This window comes from Lissotriton vulgaris, chromosome 4_1, assembly GCF_964263255.1.
Source record: "Lissotriton vulgaris chromosome 4_1, aLisVul1.2, whole genome shotgun sequence".
Classification (NCBI taxonomy): domain Eukaryota; kingdom Metazoa; phylum Chordata; class Amphibia; order Caudata; family Salamandridae; genus Lissotriton; species Lissotriton vulgaris.
Genome location: NC_141691.1, coordinates 2,069,707,579 through 2,069,728,892, shown reverse-complemented (window position 1 = coordinate 2,069,728,892; position 21,314 = coordinate 2,069,707,579). Strand labels below are relative to the sequence as shown.

Sequence of the window (21,314 nt, the reverse complement as noted above, 5' to 3'; positions counted from 1 at the left end):
TGTGTGAACCGCCATTGGAGCCGCCTTAGGATCTTATTGAATTTGTGAAGTAAACTTCCATAATGCAAGCAATATTGGATTATTTCTCTGGGCAAATCAGCAGTATTTCAAATCTAAGGAGCTGTTGGTTTATAACATTTCAGACCTACAATGTCCTAAGGCAAGTTATTTTTTTCTCCCTTAAAGCAGAGATTTGAGGACGTGCCATGCAATTTCAAACCTCTATATAGAGATTTTGCGGTAGAATCTTTCTCTTTTGTACTCATTGACTCTACCTGGGTGAAGAAGCATAAATCAAGCAACAGACAATCGACTCAGACAAGTGGTCACTTGAGGAATATATTGCATATTTAGAAACCCACCATTAGTAAAAGACACACATCATTGAATCATAAATCACTCCAGCAAACATGGGAGTTCAAAGCCAAGAATTATTTATGATCCCAACACAGGCAGCCCTACTTCGCAGAGCACATGTGGGATCCAAAATAGCCAAGGCGTGTAAGGAAAGATAAAAAACATTATTCTCTTGCCAGATAAGAGTCCAGGACCAGGAGAGCCTCCCCAGCCATCAAAAGTCAGTTATACCCTTTAGGAAGCCCACTCATACCTATCAGCAATCTTTTCCTGAAGGTGTTCTCCCTCCATAGCACCATGCTGTTCCAAGGGAATAGGGTTTGGGGGAAGAGGTGTGATAAAGGTTCAGGGGCATCCGGGAGGGTGAAACTCACCTCAGCCAGGAACCACTGAGCATGCTCTCCACAGAATTGACTGATGGGCAAAAAGTCACTTCCCTAAGACTGAGCATGACAGGAAATGCCTGACCACCTCCCTCCTGCATGGCCTAAATTTTGTTTCCTTAGTACAGAGGGGATTTTTGAGACACAAAATAGAGACCTGGTCCTGAACACACAAACACTGGCTCTAGACTAACCCCAGACAACCTTTCATTCATACATTTTCTACACAACCATTTTGCCATAAAGTCCCTCACTCTTTATGCACACACTCCCAACACACCAATAATTATTTCCCAGCTCTCTATGCATTCCACACATACCAAGGGGGAAACATGAACATTCCATAGTTGATAGTCCACATGGAAAACAGCACTTTTCAGAGAGAGTTTTGATCTGACATGACAAGTGCCCGAGGTATAGGGACGGGGGCAGAAGTCTACACCCTCCTCAGCACACCAAGAAACAAAATGTGCAAATAAATCAGCCTTGGCAGAGGGGTAGTGCGCAGCCAGGATGACATCTGCCACTTTAACTGCAACTCTAGAGTGCTTGCAAATCCTTGCTCAGTTTCAAACCACGAATGTGGAGATTTTGTTTTCCAGGTTGTATTTCTTTAACCATCATCATGCCTAGTCTGACCTCGGGGCTCAGACCTCGGACTCCTGTACCGCGACAGGGTACCGACGGAGAGAGCGGGCCCCCTTCCCTGAGCTGTCGCCAGGTAGAGGTGAGGCTACTTATCCAAAATATATGGATATTCTCAGTAATACCCTTCATCAACATATAGGATTACTGGTGTTGTATTATATTTCTTTACTTATTCACGTTTTTCACTAGCAGCAGCATTTTTTGATTTATTTTGGTCCTGAAGAAAGCCTGGATACAACTTATTGATCATTATAGGGCTGAAACATGTCGACCTTTGATTTTGTTGAGTAGTTTTAAATCAATACTACTCTTTACACTGCTTTTTTAATCCTACCAGTGCGAGCAAGTTAATAAAGAATCGCTTTTGCATCCACTAGGTAGTTTTAACTTCACCACTGCATACACACTGTCATGCCCCATTGCGCTGCACTCTCACCACACCCAACTTTCACATATGAGATTTTAGCATCCTACTTGTTACCATCTTGTAAAACCTCCCAGAGCTCCTACCTCCCAGTGAGGGAGTTGTAGCCCTCAGTAGGACTAGGTTTCCTACTGGGAGGAGAAACCCATATGATGAAGTATGCCACCTATGGTGGGTGAGGGTTTTCGTCCTGAAAGGGATTATCCCCTTGTTTACAAGGAAGATTTTGTGATACTCCAGTCCTTCCAGTATTTCATGCACGCTTGTTGATGCATATTTGTGTGCTAATATAGACCTGAGGTAGTCTTGTGTTATTATTGATTACAATTAGGGGATATGCTCCTCGCTGGTCTTTAAACTTGTTCCCTTGGACCCTCACCCACCCTGTTTGTGTTTTAGTGTGAGGTTTTGGTACCAAGACTACTGGACTAGCCCAAGGGCTATCTGAGGGCTCAATTACTCCCAGGTCCAACATTTTCTGGACTTCAGTTCTGATACAGTCCCTGACATGGAACAGGCAGACTGTCACCTGTGTCCACTTCATTAATGCACCAGGTAATCCGACTTGGAATCAGTAAGAACATATGTCTGAACTGGTTGATGACCTTCCTGCAATAAGTTTGCTGCTGGACAGTGAGGCTGCCTGCTAAGGCTACACCATCAACTGAACCATCATCAGGGTTCTGTGAGAGCAGGTCAAGGAGTGGGTCACTCTCTTCCTCCTGTCCCTCATCAGTAGTCATGAGCAAAACCATGTCTGCCCTGTCAGCACATAGTTTGAGCCCGTTCACATGGAGCACCCTATGGGGGCTCCTGGGAGTTCCAAGGTCCACCAGGTAGGTAACCTCTCCCTTTCGCTCAATGATTGTATGAGCATTAAAAGGTTTGAAGACCACTATAGTTGATGTCAGAAACTGCCGTAGACTACAATGGAGGACTACAGAAAAGATGCTGTTGGCAAAGAAGGTGAAAGTGTCCAGTGGACCCCAAAGGTACCTGCAAGCGGAAGGGACTGATCCCTTGCCACGCAGGAGTGACCAGGAGCCACGGAAGACAAATTTCCACCGATGTCGGGGATGCAGGAGAGTTGATGGTGCCTTTGAAGTTACAGCTGTATGGACCTGGCGATGAAGAGGACCAGGAGCCGTCACGAGCTGTCCCACGTCAGATGTCAAGAGCCAAGAGGTTAGTGTCCGGCAGGGGCTTCAACAAGCTTTGGCAACGGCAACCAATGTAGCTGAAGAAAAAGGTGCAGTGTCGGGACCAGCAAGGTCCAAGTGACTCACCATGAGCAGGTAAGTCAGAGCAGGCCTGAGCAAGCAGGAGAGCCCACTGGAGCCACAGAAGACATGAAGAGGAGCCATGGGCTGAAGGCACAGGAGTCGCAAGATGACCTCGAGCAGCTCACCAAAGGATGAAGGCCCAAGGCACAAAGGATGTGGTGCAGGCCAAGCTCTAGGCTGCAGGATATGCTTGAGGCTGGAGCTTCTTGAAGCCCGAAGATCTCTGGAGGAGAGAGTCAACAAGCATTGGCAACAGCAAGTTAATGAGGTGCTCAGGGGTTCTGTTCCAGCGGTTCTGACGATGAGATACTGGCCTCAAACTCGGTGAGAAGACAGTGCAGGCCTTGAGGGAGTTGCAGTACCACCACCTGTGTTGCTGAGCCTTTTCGGAGTCCATAGGAGCCCAGGATCAGCAGACCGGTCAGCTGTGTTGCAGTGCCTGCAGGGGAGTGACCCATTCACTCCAAGGGAGATTACTTCGGGAGTCTTGGATGTTCACAGGCCTTGTGAAGAACTTGCATGGAGCCCAGGCACAGACATTGCAGCAGACTTGCAGGATGACGAGACCAGGAACAGCAGGAGTCTTCCCAGTTGCAGGCTCGGTTCCCAACGCAAAGTCCAGCGAGGCCCAGAGTGCCAAAACGGTTGAAGTTGTAGTGGTATTTGATCTAAATCTTGTCCTACAACAAATCTAGGGACCCAGCCACAGGTAGGCCCTTGACTACCCTAAAGAAAGGGTTAGGATGATTCAGTTGTTCCGCCCAGAGTAGGGACTGGATAGTGAGGAGGATACTCCCATGTCCTTTTTCCAGTTTCAAGCCAGAGCATGAGCCAATGGCTTCCTGAACTGGTTTGAACTGGAGTATGCAAGGAGGGCACCAAATGTGCCCTTCAAGCAGTCTCAGTGGTGCTGGCAAGCGCCCCCAGCCTTCCCCAATACACTAAGTCCTGTCTGGATGGTGGTCACCCCTCCCTGAGACAGGAAACCCATTGTTCTGCATTCCCCTGCTCGAGCTTGGCTCAGAAGCAGGAGGGCAGAATTGTGTCTCTGATCGGCAGCAGCCATAGTTTGCTGTCCGGGTCTAGAAGACTAGTACCAGGAGCACTGAGTGCCTCCTGGAGTAGCTTTATAGTGCATTGAATCATGCCTATGAAACATACGTATGATTCCAACATGTTTGGTACTAAACACGACCGGGTTTTTTACAGCCAGTTTAGAGATAGCCATCACATTATGAAGCTTGGCCACTCCATGCATCTTAATGGTTGAGGCACTTACAACCCAGGAGAATGGACTCCGAAGTTTGTAGGGGTGTCCTGCTCATGCAGGGGTACCCTCGCACTTAGAACGGAGCACCCTGCCGTCAAATTGAAAGGCCTACCTTAGGGGTGACTTATAGGTTTTTAAGTGCAGTGACCTCAGATATAAGGAAACATATCTTTCATAAATGGTGCTAGCACCAGTTTACACAGGCTAAAATGGCAGGGCTGTTGTCACAATTTGAGTGGTCTCTCATGGGTGGCATAATGCATGCTTCAGCCCAAAGGAGACCCCTGGTGTACCTATGTCCTGGATACTTTAGTACCATATACTAGGGACTTATCCGGGTACACCAGTAGCCAACCTGGAGTGTACCCAAGTACTCACCACATCCAATTTGGGGAAGAAGCACAGAGAATGGGTTCCTGATTAGCATGGTTCCCAGTCAGACTAGTCAGTAATACATGACACCAGCAGAATGTGGGGGTGACCATGAAAGCAGATCCTACTTTCCTACACTGTTCCCTATCCTGACCCCAAAACAGTAGAGGGACTGTCACCAGTTGCAGGGACAATTTGCCAGCATGTTCTCCCTCACCCCTAGGCCTACACTTAAGATACACATACAGGGGATAGCATGCCTGTAAAGAATAACATTTACAGACTGTCTAACAAAGTGAGAGTTAGTATCAAGGAAGAAGTGTCCAAGATGATTGACTTGGGGGTGATTGAGCACTCCAATAGTCACTGTTCAAGCCCAGTGGTGCTGGGACTTAAAGTCACCCCACAGGGTGCCACCCCAGAATTCAGTTTGTACGTATATTATAATGGGCTCAACTCAGTTACCAACACTGATGCTCATGACATCCCCCCGAGCCGATGAGCTCATAAATGGGTTGAGAGCTGCCAAATTACACAGTACTTTTGATCTGACTTGTGGGTACTGCTAGTAGCCATATCCGAGGGGATTAAAACGAGGTCTGCATTCTCCACTCCAGAGAGCCACTTCTAATTCAGAGTGATGACCTTTGAGTTAAAGAATGGCCCAGCCACCGTTCAGAGGTTGGTCAGCAGGGTCCTAGCTTGGATGGAGGCATTCAGTGCCGCCTACCTGGATGACATGTTTGTGTTCAGTTCAATATGGGAAAATCACTTGCTCCACCTACAGAAGGTGCTTCAGGCTCTGCAGCAGGCTGGACTTCCTATCAAGGACAGCAAGTGCTAGATAGGGCGGGAATCTGTGGTATATATTGAGCACATGGTGGCACCTGGTGGGCAGGGGGCAAGATGCAGCCCATGCAAGCCAAGACTGAGACTATCCTGGCCTGGGAACCACCTAAGACTCAGACTGAGGTCCAGGCTTCTGGGTCTCACTGGATACTATAGGAAGTTTATTAAGAGCTTTGGCACCACTGTTGCAACCTTAGCTGAACTGACTGCTAGGAAGAAGTCCAAGAAGGTGATCTCGACTGAGGCCCCCACAAAGCCTTTGATATTGTTTAGGAGGTTGTATGTACAGCACCTGACTTCTCCAAAGAATTCATAGTGCAGGCAGATGCTTCAGAACAAGGCATATGAGCTGTGATCACACATGTAAATGAGGAGGGACTAGACAAATCTCTAGCCTTCATAAATAGGCGGTTATTTTCCAGGAGGCGGAGTTCTACTGAGAGAGACGTCTTTGCTGTGGTCTTTGTACTGAAGAAGCCAAGAACATACTTATTTGGGACTCACTTCCGAGTTTAGACAGACCACAGGCCCATTAGATGGTTCATGCCGATGAGAGTTGAGAATCCCAAACTGTTGAGGTTGCCCATCTCCCTACAGAGAACTGAATTTACAGTGGAACACCTCCCGAGTCTGACCACTCTAATGCTGATGGTTTAATCAGGTTTTTCTGACTTAATAATGAGAACTACCAGGAGGGTGGGTAGATATCACAGTTTTCAGCTGCGTAGAACACGTTACATACAGCCTTTGGTGTGCTCTTCCACCAAATGTTTTGCCTGCTCCCTCCAGTTTCATTAAATTAGTTTTTGTTGGACTCAGGACAATGTGCACTTTATCGCTGCTAACCAGTGCTAAAGGGATTGCAACTTAAAACATGGTAAAACAGGCTTACAACAATTGGCACATTTAACTTACTCATACGTCCCTAGTAAAGTGGTACATGTACCCAGGGCTTATAGATTAAATGCTATTACTGGGCCTGCAGCCTGTATTGTGCCACTCAATTAATAACCCTCTAAACATATCTAAGACTGCCATTACAGCATGTGTGCAGTTTTAAACTGCCAATTCGCTTGCCAAAACGAACCTTTTCCCAAGTCTAAACTTTCCATCAGAAAACATATCTCATCCCTAAGGCAAGCCTTTATGAGACCATAGGGTGGGTGGCATATTATTTGAAAAGTGGGGCATCTACTTAAAAGTTTTACATGTCCTGGTAGTGAAAAACTCATAAATTGATTTTTCACTACTGCGAAACCTAGGTCTTCCATAGGATAATGGGCTACCTTATTACATCAATTAAGTGCTAGTTTTTGTTTGAGAATAGGTAGATATGTCATGTTTAATCTCTAAAGAATTGTAATTTAAAATCCTCTTTAATAGTAAAGTCATATTTAATGTCAGAGTTCTGAAAGTAGCACTTTTAGAAAGTTGGCATTTTCATTTTCTAGCCATTTGGCGCCTGCAGACTGTTCTGGGTAACATAACTGTCAATAGAGAGGTATTTTTTTATTCCTCCCAGACAGTGAGATAAAGGGAGGACTAGGTGCTAAAAGGATACATGGAGCGGAGCTGTTCCCTGGCAGACTTACATTTCAAAAGGCTACCTCCAGTACAAACACAAAGACCGTGACACCAGTCTTTTGTCACCCTAGACCTCTTGGAGCCGGGGCAGGGGAATGGGAGAAATTTCCAGAACCAGATGTAGAAAGACCTACTGGTCTCTCCCACTTCAAAGGCTGGAACCAGGTATACATATTGGACACTCAGACCCACTATTCAGTTTACTTCCTTGCTGTTTGAACATAGGATTACCAGAGAGACCAACAGGACTAGTTGGTTGGCCTTCTGTTCTGAGCTACAGGGACACAACAACCTTCAACAACCTTGAACCAGCATCTAGACCCTGCCTGAAGGGAGTACGGACTCCTACGCGGTCTCCAACCAGTCCTGGATCCTTGGAAGTGGTACTAAAGGTTCTGTACCAGCCTAACCCTAAAACTTGGGACTTACAACATTTTCCACCAAAAAGTGACCTGAGAACTAACTGGAGACTGGCACCTACCTGCTTGCCGAACTGTTCAAGGTGCATCACCTGTCAGCCTGATTTTGCAGTAGCTCCGGCTACATTTTTTGCAGCAGCAAATCCTGTTCAGCTGCCCCTCTTAGAAGGGGTATCCGGCCTTGTTGTTGCCCTCATCAGCTACAGCCTGCAGCTTTATAAATCTAGTGATTTTCGACTTCTAAAAAATGGAAAAAGTCAGAACTTAAAAATCTTCACAGTAACTTTGTCAAGCTGCTTCCTGGCGGCGATGTGGGGCAAGGCACCTCGGAGTACACATATGCCTTACCCCGCTGAACTTTGCCGTCTCAGCAACTTTTTCTTCTAGATCTAAAGGTAAGCCATTACCGGGCCTAATTCACTTCATGTAGCTGAACCCTGCTCCATCGCCCTGGTCTTGTGCGTCTAACCACCAGTCGTGGGCGCTTAGTTCTTTTTGGTGTTATTTTCCACCTTAAACGTTGAAAATTCATAACTCCGGTTCTACTGCTTCAATTTACTTTGTGTTTGAGTGATTTTATTTATTAAACATTATACTATTTATTGAGTGGGATTTTTCTTGCATTGCGTTTCCACTTGATTACTGTTTGTATGCAGCATAAATACCCAACAAAGTGCCATTAAGTTAGGCCTGACAGCTTTTGTGCCACGCTATCAGAGGGTTAAGCACAGGTAAGTCTGTGACCTTTTCTGGTTCACCTGACAAGGATTGTGGTTGTTGCTTGATAAGGGTTAACACCCCACTAAACAAAAAAAAAAACAATTTCTTACATGTGGCATTTAGATATCCCAGAGTACACCATTTGGCTGATTGCCAACATGGCTGGACCTTTCTGTGTGTGGAGGACTCTAGCCCATCGAATAGGTTTGGCCACCTGGAGGCTACACTCCCCTTGAAAAAACAGTTTGACAGAGGCTTTTCCCTCTTTGCCCAAGAAACCAGCTTGTTTGTCCAAACATAAGAGCACCCCATTCCTAATGTGCCAACTAATTGCCCTTCATAGGTGGAAGAAACAGTGAACAAGTAAGTGGCACTGAAGAACACAACACACTCAACCCTCTCAGGGACCGTGGTAACAGGACACACCGTTCCGCTCTCGTACTAAGACACGAAGGAATTTTATAATAATTATTTAAGCTGTCGTGCTCTAAGATGCAGTATTGTGCTACAATTAGACAACAAATGCATACCAAAAATATAATTAGCATGGTTAACAAACCACCAACGGCCTGTCATGTTATAAGACAGTTTAGCCTACCTCCTCCTTTCTACTGAAGCTAAATGATTATATATATTGTAGCTCTCTGGGATTAGTGGCAGACCCCGTATCGTAGCATACATAGTTGGATGTTCTGCATCTCAGCTGGCACAGCACTCTTGCTTCAGGACCTTCGCTCAGTGTTTTTTTTTCTTCTTTTTATTAACTCACACAAATAAGAAAACAAAAACACGAACATAAAAATACACTGGGTGGCATCCAAACATACAATAAATGTTGTCATATCCTCCAAGTTACGAAGTACAATGCAAATAATACTAAACGGGTTCAGGGATCCTCCGACACAACATGATCTTCCAGTATAGCGGGGGGAACACAAATAAGTCCTCTGTACACATTCCAGGCCCCTCAAATTTCCCCCCACTTCCTGGGACTACCCCTGGCCACGTACACAAATCGCTCTCTAAAAATGCACCAGTCGAGGTCCTCCATCCATTTCCCAATATGTGGGGGCTGATTAGCCCCCCCCATAGTTGAGCGATATTGCGCTTGGCAATAGCACATGGAAGCGTGATCCATACCTTTCCCTGAGACGTAAAATCAGTTGGTTCCCAGACATTCAAGAGACAATGACGTGCTTCCAACTCAAGGCCCACTCCCCACACCTCGCGCATCTTATCATGAACTGTGGTCCAATTCCCCCGGATGACAGAACAGTCCCATAACATATGCATAAACGTTACAGTCTCACCACATCCCCTTCTACACTCACCACTAGCAGCCAAACCCATTCGTACCAAACGCGGGCCGGTAACATAGCAACGATGGAGGACCTTCAATTGCACCAATCTGAGTCGCATTTCAGTGTGTTTTTTTTAAAACCCTGATCCTCAGTTATATGACAAGATATGTGTACTCACAAACAGCAGTTGCATTCTCTTGCTATGTCTATGTGATAGTGACAGACCAAAGAGAATAACCAGGGGCACTGCTGTTTGACCTTGTCTAGTGTGTTCTGACTAAATCCCAGGAAAACAATAAAATACGGGAACATGTGCAGGTTCTGTTTTTTTTTTTTGCTCCTCATTTGCTTTTTCACTGCCCAAAACTAAGCAAAACGACCCTGGGCTTGTCCACCTCATTTACTGGCTATAGAGGAAGGGACAGAACAATGCTTTTTAGAATAGAAACTCCCCTCCGGGCAAAGCCCGTCGAAGGAGAGGGACGAGAAGTCTTCCTCCACAGCGCGTCAGCCCTTACCCCAAATCTTCCCAGTAACCAAGAAGACTTTCACCAGCCGAAGCAGGCTAAGGCTTAATCATTGGATTTATATGTTTCGAAACCAAATCACCCTGTCCTCACCCAAAACATGCCAAAAAAGGAGTCCAAAATGTGTATCTCTTCTTCGTCTGATCCAAAATATCCAATTTTGCAATAAAACTCGTAGCTCGTAACCAGTCCGCTTCTATTGGCGAGACCGGAGAAGCCCATGCTTTACATATCTCTCTTTGTGCCAAGAGTGTAGCATAGAAAATAAGTTGTGCATTATCATCTGTACAAAACGGAAGTTCTCATCCTAGGATCCTCCCCCTCGGCCTGGGACGACTCATGGTGGCCATCGGCCCTGGGCACAGCACCCATACCCACAGACCACGCACGTAACCTAGGATTCATTCTAGACTCCTCCCTCTCGATGACCAAACAAGTAAACGCCGTCTCATCCTCTTGCTTCAACGTACTTCGTATGCTCAAAAAAATCTTCTGTTGGATCCCCACCGAAACAAGAAAGACGGTCACCCACGCACTGGTCACTAGCCGACTGGACTATGGAAACACCCTCTATGCCGGAACCACAGCCAAATTACAGAAAAAACTCCAACGCATCCAAAATGCATCAGCCAGACTCATATTGGACATCCCTCGCCAACCTCACATTACCGGCCACCTGAAAGACCTCCACTGGCTTCCCGTCAACAAAAGAATAACGTTCCGCCTCCTCACCCACGCCCACAAAGCCCTCTACAAACTAGGACCCGAATGCCTCAACACACGACTGTCCTTCTACACACCCACCCGCCAACTAAGATCCTCCAATCAAGCGCTCGCCGCAATTCCGCGCATCCACAGATCCACCATGGGAGGAAGATCTTTCTCTTACCTGGCGGCCAAGACATGGAACTCTCTCCCCACTCACCTCCGCCTCACACAGAACCACATTTCCTTCAGAAAGGAACTTAAAACCTGGCTATTCAATAAATAATGCACCTCCTCCCACAAGCGCCTCGAGACCCTCTGGGTGAGTAGCGCGCTGTACAAATTCCTGAACTTGAACTTACCTTGCATGTCAAGTCTTCCAGATATGACTGACTCTGGGCTTACCTTGATCTTCAACCCTAGGGCACTCGAAAAACAGCTACTCACGGCCTCCCAAAATGCCTGAATCTTCGGACACAGCAGAAACATATGCAGATCATCTTCATAAGGGCTTTTGCACTTGGGACACACCACCACACCGCCTGAACCAAATTTGGAGTGTCTTCGTGGAGACCAATACCCCCTGTGCATCGTAAAAAAATGATTCCTCCTTAAATTTGCAGGCTTTACTATTTTATAAAGCATAGACATTGTTACTTGCCATTGGTCTTCCGTAGCGATCTCCGGCAAGCAGTCTCCCCACAGGATCTCAGGTCACTTGAAGGGGCCATCCTCCATTTCTAACATCAGCCAGTACCACAGTGATATTTCTTTTCTGAATACACCGTTAAAGAAAAGCTTATCCTCCAGCTCGTTATGAGTTCCAATTTGATCACCCGATACCGCCGGCCAACTTTGGATCTGTAAATATTTAAATCTCGAAAAACTGCGACCCCATACCTCCTCACAGTGCCCCCAGGGAACTAATTTTCCATCCGGGAATAACTCCTTCCATCTCTGCAGACCGATCTCCTTTAATGGTCGGGCCAGGTGCATCCTAAATCGAAGCCATTTGGCTATAAAAATTAATTTTTAAAGCTCTACTGATTCTGAACCAAGTCTCTGCCAAGTGTCTTAAAACGTTTAACCTAACCTTTTTGAAGAATTTGGGAACAGCAAATGTATACATAAAACCATTTTCATTATAGCTTTGCTTCCTCAACATTGCTCCAAAACATTTTCCCAATCACCGTATTAGTCGGAATGTCCAGCAACATCCTGCTGTTTTTCAACAAAAAAGCCCACGCGTAAAATTGCAAGTCCGAAACCTCTAAACCTCCTTTAGCAAGTCTTCTCCTGAGCTTCTTCCAAGACCGGCGCGGCCCTTTTGATTCCCACAAAAAAGTACTAATCTCACTCTGCAAACTTGCAAGCCAATCCTTCTTAAACATCAGAGGGACTGTTTCAAATAAAAAAGTTAACTTTGGCAACAGCATCATTTTCACCAAATTTGTCCGCCCAAACTTTGTAATTGGTAAATGGGACCACCCTCGTAAACTAGCACTTATCTCCTTTTTAAGCTTAACAAAATTAATTTTGGTGAGATCTGCAATATTCTGCGTTATCCTAACTATGAGATACCTCATCTCGTTTTTACATACAATTCCCTCAGTATTTATATTCCAGGCCATAACTTGTTTTTTCTTTATTAATATAGTAGCCTGAAACAGCCCCAAACTCTTTAGTTAAATCTAGGAGCCATGTCATCGATTCCTGAAGATTAGGAGAATAGATAATTATGTCAACTGCATACAATCCAATCTTCTTAGACCATACCTTAAACTCGAAAGGAACAATATTCTCAGAAGACCTTATCTTATGCGCTAGGGGCTCTCTATACAAGTCAAATAAAAGGGGTGACAGCAGGCACCCTTGTCTGGTGCCTCGCATAATTGACACTGGGTGAGTTAGCATCCCATTCACTAGTATTCTTGAAGTGGGGGCCTGATATATTGCTGAAAGAGATTTACTAAAATGTATTCCCAAGTTAAGATGTTTTACTAAGCATGCAAATAGACCCAGTTAACTCGATCAAACGCTTTGGCGGCATCTAAAGAGATAACCGCCAAGGGAAGATCATGAGCAGAAGCCATATCTATGGCACCAATGAGGGAAAAGGTCAGCTCTTTCAAATATCTTCCCCTTAATAAAACCTTTTTGGTCCTCATTAACTAACTGTGGTATGACACCGTTCAGCCTCCCTGCAATATTTTTAGCAAAACATTTATAATCAGTATTAAGTAATGAGATGGGCCTATATGATTCCACAGACTTGGGTGACTTCCCTGGCTTCAGTATTAATGTTCTATTTGCCTCATTCCAAGAGGAGGGCAAAGACATATCACCCAAAAATATCTCATTAAACAACTGACATATAATCGGTGTTAGTATCCCAACCAATGGTTTGTAAACTTCAGCAGGGAGGCAGTCTGGCCCAGGACCCTTGGCTCTCCCCCCCCCCGATAACCTCCTCAACCACCAACTCAGTAATCTCCTGATTCAGAACATCCTTAAGTTCATCCGATAGGCGGTCCAACAGTTCCACCCAACTCTGCACAGCCTGATCTTCAACTACCATATCATCCTCATAAAACTTCCCAAAATATTCATAAAAAGCAGCAGCTATTCCTTTGTTATCTGTAATCATCAGACCCGTTTCCACATTTTTTACTTCTTTAATCAGATTTCAAACTTGGTCACTCTTTGTCTTCCACGCTAGCAGCTTACTGCAGCCCTCACCATACTCAAAATGAGCACGCTGGCTGGAATCTCACTTCTACTTAACTCTCTCCCTCAGAACTCCCACTAGCTCTGTCTTTAACTCCGTAAGATCTTGAAGGACCTTTTCAATAGGGCCCCTACTACCAGAGTTTACCAAGCCCGCCTCCAATATACAGATCTTCTTCTCAAGGTCTGTAACCCTACCATAATAAAGTCTCCTTTTCTTATCCGCCAAAGCGCCCAATCTCCCTCGTAAAAATGCCTTGTACGCATCCCAAAAAGTCTGTGTCCTGGTTGATCCCGGATTCTTTGAAAAAAATAGCTTAGTCTCCTCCTTCAAAACCTCTACTGCTTCCTGATCAGAGAGTGTTGTGCAATCTAACCTCCAGATTGAATCAGAGTTGCCATCCCCTATCGCCAAGCGGAGGGTTATGGCTGAATGGTCAGATAGATGTGCTCCAACATGGCCCACCTGAACAACTGAATCAACCAGCCTTCTATCTACCAAGAAATAATCAATTCCGGATTTATGATTGTATTTTTTATTATAAAACGTAAATACTAGCTGCTGTTCAAACCTGCATCTCGAAATATCACATACCCCTAGCTGGGACATCATCAGCCTGACTCTATTTGACATTTTAGGATTCACAGCTGCTCTACTCCTTTCAGAACGGTCTAATCTGTGATCCAGCACTGTGTTAAAATCACCTGCCAAGAAGATCTGTCCTGAAAAATGTAATAGTTCCCTAGCCAAATCGTCAGAGGGCCTATATTATCTTGGTTTGGACCATAGTAGACCACCACAATAAGCACTTGCCCGTAAACCTTTAACTTTACAACCAGCCACCTCCCTCCTACGTTGGCCGCTTTCCCTTCAACCGAGATATTTAGACCATGTTTGATTAAAACTGCGACCCCTTTAGTCACAGCTGTCTAGGGAGTATAGACTTCATGAGCCAACCACCGCTGACACAAGAACAACTTCTTACTCTCATCCCCGGATAAATGGGCCTCTGGTAATATTATTACTTGGGCCAAAGAATCCCTCAAATATTTTTAAATTAAATCCCTTCTTCTTTTCACACGCATTCCATTTACGTTCCAAGATAAAATTTTCAACTCTTTAGAAGTACCCCCACTCATCCCAGACATAGACACATAATCTCTCACACCCTCTCTTCCATTGACAGCAAAAATGCTCCTGAGGATTTTGCTGTATTTTCCCTTCCCCCTCCTCCCCTCCCCCACCCCAGAGAGACCCTAGAAACCACCCCGTCTCCTCGGAAAACCCATTCCAATTACCCATGGCTAAATAAGCCCTATGAGTGCCCCTTGACGGGCGGTGAAATTAGAAAACATTACAACTTAAATAAAAACTGATGTACACACAGAGTCCTTTAAGAGAGAACATGAGCAACCTAATAAACACGATACGTGGCGATAACGTTTCCTGACTTACATACCCCCCTGATTGACACTGACCTCATCAACAAAACGAAAGGATTGCATCTTGTTACTCCATATAACCTTTAACAGCGCAGAGAACTTCAATTGGACCGAAGCCCCCAATTTCCTCAACGGCTCGATACTTTTACCATGCTCCCATTGTCTATTAGCAGTGATGGATGATAAATCTGATCTTACCTCCACTTTAACACCATCTACTTCAATTGTTTTTTTCTTAAGGGCGCTTGCTAGGATCTTTTCTTTCAGAGTGTATATATCATAAAATGAATCAAAATTCTCCTGGGTTTAGCACGATTCGGGTTCAACCTGAAAGGATCATGGTGTACTCTCTGAATATCCTTGGAGATCTCCTCCTCTATCTCCTCCAGCTGCAACTCACTCTTCAATAGCTGCACTACAAATTTTCTGTATCCGTTCCTTCTTTGCCCTCCAAGAGTTTTACCATTTTCAGGTTATTTCTTCTCTGCATATTCTTCAACCTTTCTACTCTTTCCTCATGCTCCCTATCTTTAATCTTGATTGCCTCTAGCTCTTTCCGATTGACCATAACTTCCACTCTAAGGTACTTAACCTCCACCTCTAATGCAGTCGTATGGCTACTCAAACCATCTATCTTTTTCTCCAACAAGCCACAAGCCACCCTGATACTTTCCTGATTCAGCTCAGAACCCTCAAATCTCTTATGCATCTCCAAATTAAACATTTTAAGCAAAGCGATAACAGAGAAATCACTGCTATCCTGTTCCGATTCTGCCTCCTTCTGCTGGACCAACTGGTCGGACTGCTTTCCCTCTGCACCTGGTATGCTAGGACTATCAGGGGGGCCAATAATAACCCCAGAGCTACTTACTTCAGGGGGCGAAAACTGCTGCAGTAAACTTACATTTACCTCATTCTGGACTTGTGCAACAACATCACCATCACCCATATCGAACGACAGGACCTGGAAACGATTAGGACTTAAGTGCTTGGACCAATCAACCAAATCTAAATCAAGCACCTCTCCCAAATAGTCCCCAGCACTGACCAAACTACACTCCCCACTCAAATAATCCTGTTTGGCTTTTGGGGATATCGGTGGCCCCGTTACCTTTGTCGGAGATGTGCAGGTTCTGTGCAAAAATACAATGTGGCACAAAAGCAAGCATGTTATGTAGTAATGTGTGTAAAAGAAAAGCGGCCTAAAACATGCACAGTTAGGTTAAAATAGTAAAGCACCAATGGGCCATGCAAGAAACGCACAACACGCCTTCTGGGCTCACACCCCCTCAGGCCGTCCTGCCAGAAGATCATACCTCTTCCCCTGGGCAGGTCCTTAATTCCCCTTCCAGAAAGTTGTTCTCACCTCTCCCTAGGAGGGCAACAGGCTGTCTTGAGGACAGCAGTTGGGTGCAACCAAAGACTGTTAGTGGAAAGTTTTGGGCAACAAAATTACAACTTTCTACAAATTAAGGGCCCTCGATAGAAGGGGGTAGTGGACTTGGAACGTGGGTGGTGGGTGGGAGGTGGGGGGTTTAGGTGGGCATTTGGGGGTTTTGGTTGCTTCTGGTTTTTCTAATACCTGATATAGATTGTTCGCATCTACAGTGTGCTCATTCCTGGAATTTGTTCTATAGCGGGATATGGCTCTTTCTGTCTTATTGCCTAAGCTTTCTACCTTACAATGTAATGAGGGTTTGGGGCCATATGGTCAGGTGTTATTTATGCATGCGTCATAATATGTCAATAAAGAGATTTAATACTAAAAATTAATAATATAGGTACATTAAACTCAACTTGTGCATCAAGTTAGATTTTTTGCAATGATTCTTTTGATACCGTAAAGTTTCAGCTTTAGTAGTGCCATTTGGAAGTTAGCAATACGGAGTTGTCAGTGTGTAACTCCACACGAATCAATGGGGCTACTCATCTTAACACAGTAAAATTGACAATTCAGGGTTTTTGCTGTCAGGATATGTAAAATATAACGGATATCCTTCTCTGTAATATAATACACTCTTCCTTTGAGGCTCGTTAGACCTACCTTGGGTGTGACTTACAAATATTAAAAAAAGAAGGTTTTGGCTTTGGCACAGGTTGAAATGGCACAGCCGAGTTAGCAGTTTTAATGCTACTCTGTCAGCCTGCAATGGCAGTGTGGGAGAGATGTTACACATTGTCACACTTGTGGTGGCACAATAAGTATTGCAGTCCATGAGGAACACTTAATGTATAGACTCCGGGTACATCGGGTGTCATACAATAGACAGCAATGTTGTAGTAAACTTATGCTAATTGGAGATAAGCCAATTAAACATACACTTTTAAGGGTCAGAGTACATGCATAGAGTCCTGGAATGCAGGGTCCATAGGCACTACAGTCATTACACAGCACTAACTCGAGCAACAGTAGGGCAAAAAGCATACGGGGGAGCTTGCAAAAAGAGTCTCTCACACTTAACAACATAATTAAGCATTGCTTTTGTTCTTTTACAACAAATAACCAAACAGTATAGCATTTCACCTAATCCTGAAATAAAAATGAGTCTTAAAAAACCAATGATAATGTTTAGAATATTTCATGTTACAGATCTCTATACACCATGATGTTTTCTAATGAGAATTAGTCACATGTCAGCCACATTGCATTGAGGATATAACAGAATTTTGTCATAGTAAGAAATGTTTGATTTTTGCTTTGTTGTTGCAAATAACGTGTTATTGCACATTTATTTTCACAGGTGTGTGTCTATATTTGTGCATATGAATTAATGAAACATGTAGTATTTATAAAAGGACAAACAGCTGTCATGGCCAGGGAATCTTAGTAAGCGAGTGAATGGGGTAATACAGACTTTAAAAAAGCTCTTGATTGGACACGACGATCTTTACCTTTATACTTTCAACAATTCCGCAGACATTCTTATTTACCAGTCACGTACCTTTGTGCAAGGCAAGATCGCAAGGTTTATAATATGAAGAAATTCTAAAAATAATAGATTACGTAAGGTGAAAGAGAGGACTCTTATTTTGAATTGGTCTTCTGAATTCGCTTTTGCATTCATTCTATCTCCCACATGCTGATATATTTCAAGTCCCCTTGCTTCATTAGTATTCCACATTCTAAGCTATGAGTTTTCTACAATGAATGGATTCTCAGATTATTTTACAATATCTGCATTCTTGTGAAGCTTTTCTCATGTTTGCCACAATGAATTGCCTTTATTAAGGGTATCTAAGTGAAGTGTTTCCTAAATTGTGAACAATGAAAAGGTTTCTCATCAGTATGGATTCTCCGAGAGTGATTTCGTGTGAGTAAAGCTTACCCAACATTCTGTGCATGGATACGGTTTCTCACCAGTGTGGATGTTTTGATGTCTTAAGATAGCTTTCTTCTTAGTGAAGCCTCTCATACATTCAGTACACCAATGCAGTTTCCCACCAGTATGGATTCTCTGACGCTTCAACAGATTACCCTATACAGTAAAGCTTTTTCTGCATTTTGTGCACTCATCAGGTTTTTAATCAGTGTGGATTCTCTGATGTTTCAACAAAGTGCTTTTCACAGTGAAGCTTTTCCAGCAATCTGTTCACGGATGGGTTTCTCACTAGAATGGATTCTCTGATGGCTCAGCAGGGTACCCTTGTCAGTAAAGCTTTTCATGCATTCTGTACACTGATAAGGTTTCTCACCAGTATGGATTCTGTGATGGGTGAACTGCGTACCATTCCGAGTTCCGGATTCTGTACACTGATATGGTTTCTCACCAGTATGGATTCTCTGATGGGTAAACTGGGTACCATTCCGAGTTCCGGCTTCTGTACACTGATATGGTTTCTCACCAGTGTAGATTCTCTGATGCTTCAACAAATTGCTATTCGCAGTAATACTTTTCCTGCCTTCGGTACATTTATAGAGTTTCTCACCAGTGTGGATTCTCCGATGCTTCAACAATGTGCTCTTCTCAGTAAAGCTTTTCCTGATTCAGTACACTGATAGGGGTTCTCATTAGTGTGGAGTATTTGATGCTTCAACAAATTGCTTTTCACAGTAAAGCTCTTCCTGCATTCTGTGCAATGATAGGGTTTCTCACCAGTATGGATTCTCTGATGGTTCAACAGCGTAGCCTTCACAGTAAAGCTCTTCCTGCATTCTGTGCATTGATAGGGTTTATCACTAGTATGGATTCTCTGATGGTTCAACAGTGTAGCCTTCATAGTAAAGCTTTTCCCACATTCTGTACACTGATAGGGGTTTTCACCAGTATGGATTCTCTGATGCTTCAACAGAATTTCCTTCCGAGTAAAACTTTTTGCGCATTCTGTACACTTATAGGGTTTTTCACCAGTGTGGACTCTCTGATGAGTCAACAGCGTGCCCTCCTGAGTAAAGCTTTTCCCGCATTCTGTACACTGATAGGGTTTCTCACCAGTGTGGATTCTCTGATGCTTCAACAAATTGCTTTTCACAGTAAAGCTCTTCCTGCATTCTGCGCAATGATAGGGTTTCTCACCAGTATGGATTCTCTGATGGCTCAACAGCGTACCCTTCACAGTAAAGCTCTTCCTGCATTCTGTACACTTATACGGTTTTTCACCAGTGTGGAGTCTCTGATGGTTCAACAGCGCGTCCTTTTGAGTAAAGCTTTTCCCGCATTCTGTACACTGATAGGGTTTCTCACCAGTGTGGATTCTCTGATGCTTCAACAAATTGCTTTTCACAGTAAAGCTCTTCCTGCATTCTGCGCAATGATAGGGTTTCTCACCAGTATGGATTCTCTGATGCCTCAACAGTGTACCCTTCTCGGTAAAGCTTTTCAAGCATTCTGTACACTTATACGGTTTTTCACCAGTGTGGAGTCTCTGATGGTTCAACAGCGCGCCCTTTTGAGTAAAGCTTTTGCAGCATTCTGTACACTGATAGGGTTTCTCACCAGTGTGGATTCTCTGATGCATCAACAAATGGCTTTTCATACTAAAGGTTTTCCTGCATTTTGTGCAATGATAGGGTTTCTCACCAATATAGATTCTCTGATGGTTCAACAGTGTACCCTTTTTAGTAAAGCTTTTCCCACATTCTGTACACTGATAGGGTTTCTCACAAGTGTGTATTCTCTGATGGCTCAACAGCGTACCCTTTACAGTAAAGCTTTTCCAGCTTTTTGTACACTTATAGGGTTTTTCACCAGTGTGGAGTCTCTGATGGTTCAACAGCGTGCCCTTTTGAGTAAAGCTTTTACCACATTCTGTACACTGAGAGAGGTTCTCACCAGTGTGGATTCTCTGATGCCTCAACAGCGCAACCTTCAGAGTAAACCTTTTTCCACATTCTGTGCAGTGGAAGTCTTGCTCTCCATTATGGACTATTTGTTGTTTTAAAAAACTGTTTGTCTTAATGAAGCGTTGCCTACATTCTGTATACTGATAGATTTTATTGGCGGGTATGGCTTGTCTGATGCATCATCAGTATGCCGTTCTCACTGAATCATTTCCTAAATTTTGTACAGTGACAGGGTTTCTAACAAGTATGGTTACTCTGATGAATCTGATCTATGCTATTCCAAGTGAAGATGTTCTCACATTCGGTACACTGATAGGGTTCCTCACCAACATGAATTATCTTATGCGTCACTATTGAATTTTGTTTGCACTTTCTGTACAGTGGCATGGTTTCTAACCAGTATGGACTATATGACAACAGGGATTTCTTCTCAGCGAAGTTTTTCTCACATTCATTACAGTGAAAGTGTTCCTCACCAGCTTGGATTATCAGTTGCTTTACCAGTGTGCCATTCTCAGTGTAGCTAATCCCACATTCTGTACAATTATAGCGCTCATCACCTGTATGGACTCTCTGGTCTCTCAACAGCTTCTTTGTCTCAGTGGAGCTTTTCCCCCATTCGGTACACTGGTACGGCCTATCCTCAGAATGAACTATTTGATGCCTGTACAGAGAAGAACCCTCAGTGCAGGTTTATCCACATTCCATAGACAGCTAGATTTTCTCCCCAGTGAACATTCTATGATATTTCAACAGAAATGTTCTGGGATCATGCTTTTCTCACACTCCTTACACTGGTATGACCTATCCTCAGGATATTCAGATTAACTGCTCTAATCTCACATTAGAATTACAATTGTGGGAGTTCTGAGTAAACCAAAGGTTTTTCACACTCTGTATACTCAAAGAGATGATTTCTGGTGTGAATCTTTTAAAACTGTCCATTAAGATGAGCTCTGCATGAAATTTTTCACGAACTAGGTCTGTGTTTTTTCCCTGAACGTATGCATCGTAGGGTGTG

The 21,314-nt window shown here is 44.1% G+C and overlaps 1 pseudogene across 1 annotated transcript; it reads right to left on the bottom strand.

Annotated features, from left to right (window-relative positions):
- Positions 1 to 17,575: 17,575 nt before the first annotated feature.
- On the bottom strand, positions 17,576 to 20,980 carry LOC147725027 (uncharacterized; annotated as a pseudogene). Its single transcript, XR_015309954.1, has 2 exons — positions 20,536 to 20,980; positions 17,576 to 20,459 (listed from the first exon to the last, which is right to left on the bottom strand). The product of XR_015309954.1 is annotated as an uncharacterized LOC147725027 (transcript).
- Positions 20,981 to 21,314: the final 334 nt, after the last annotated feature.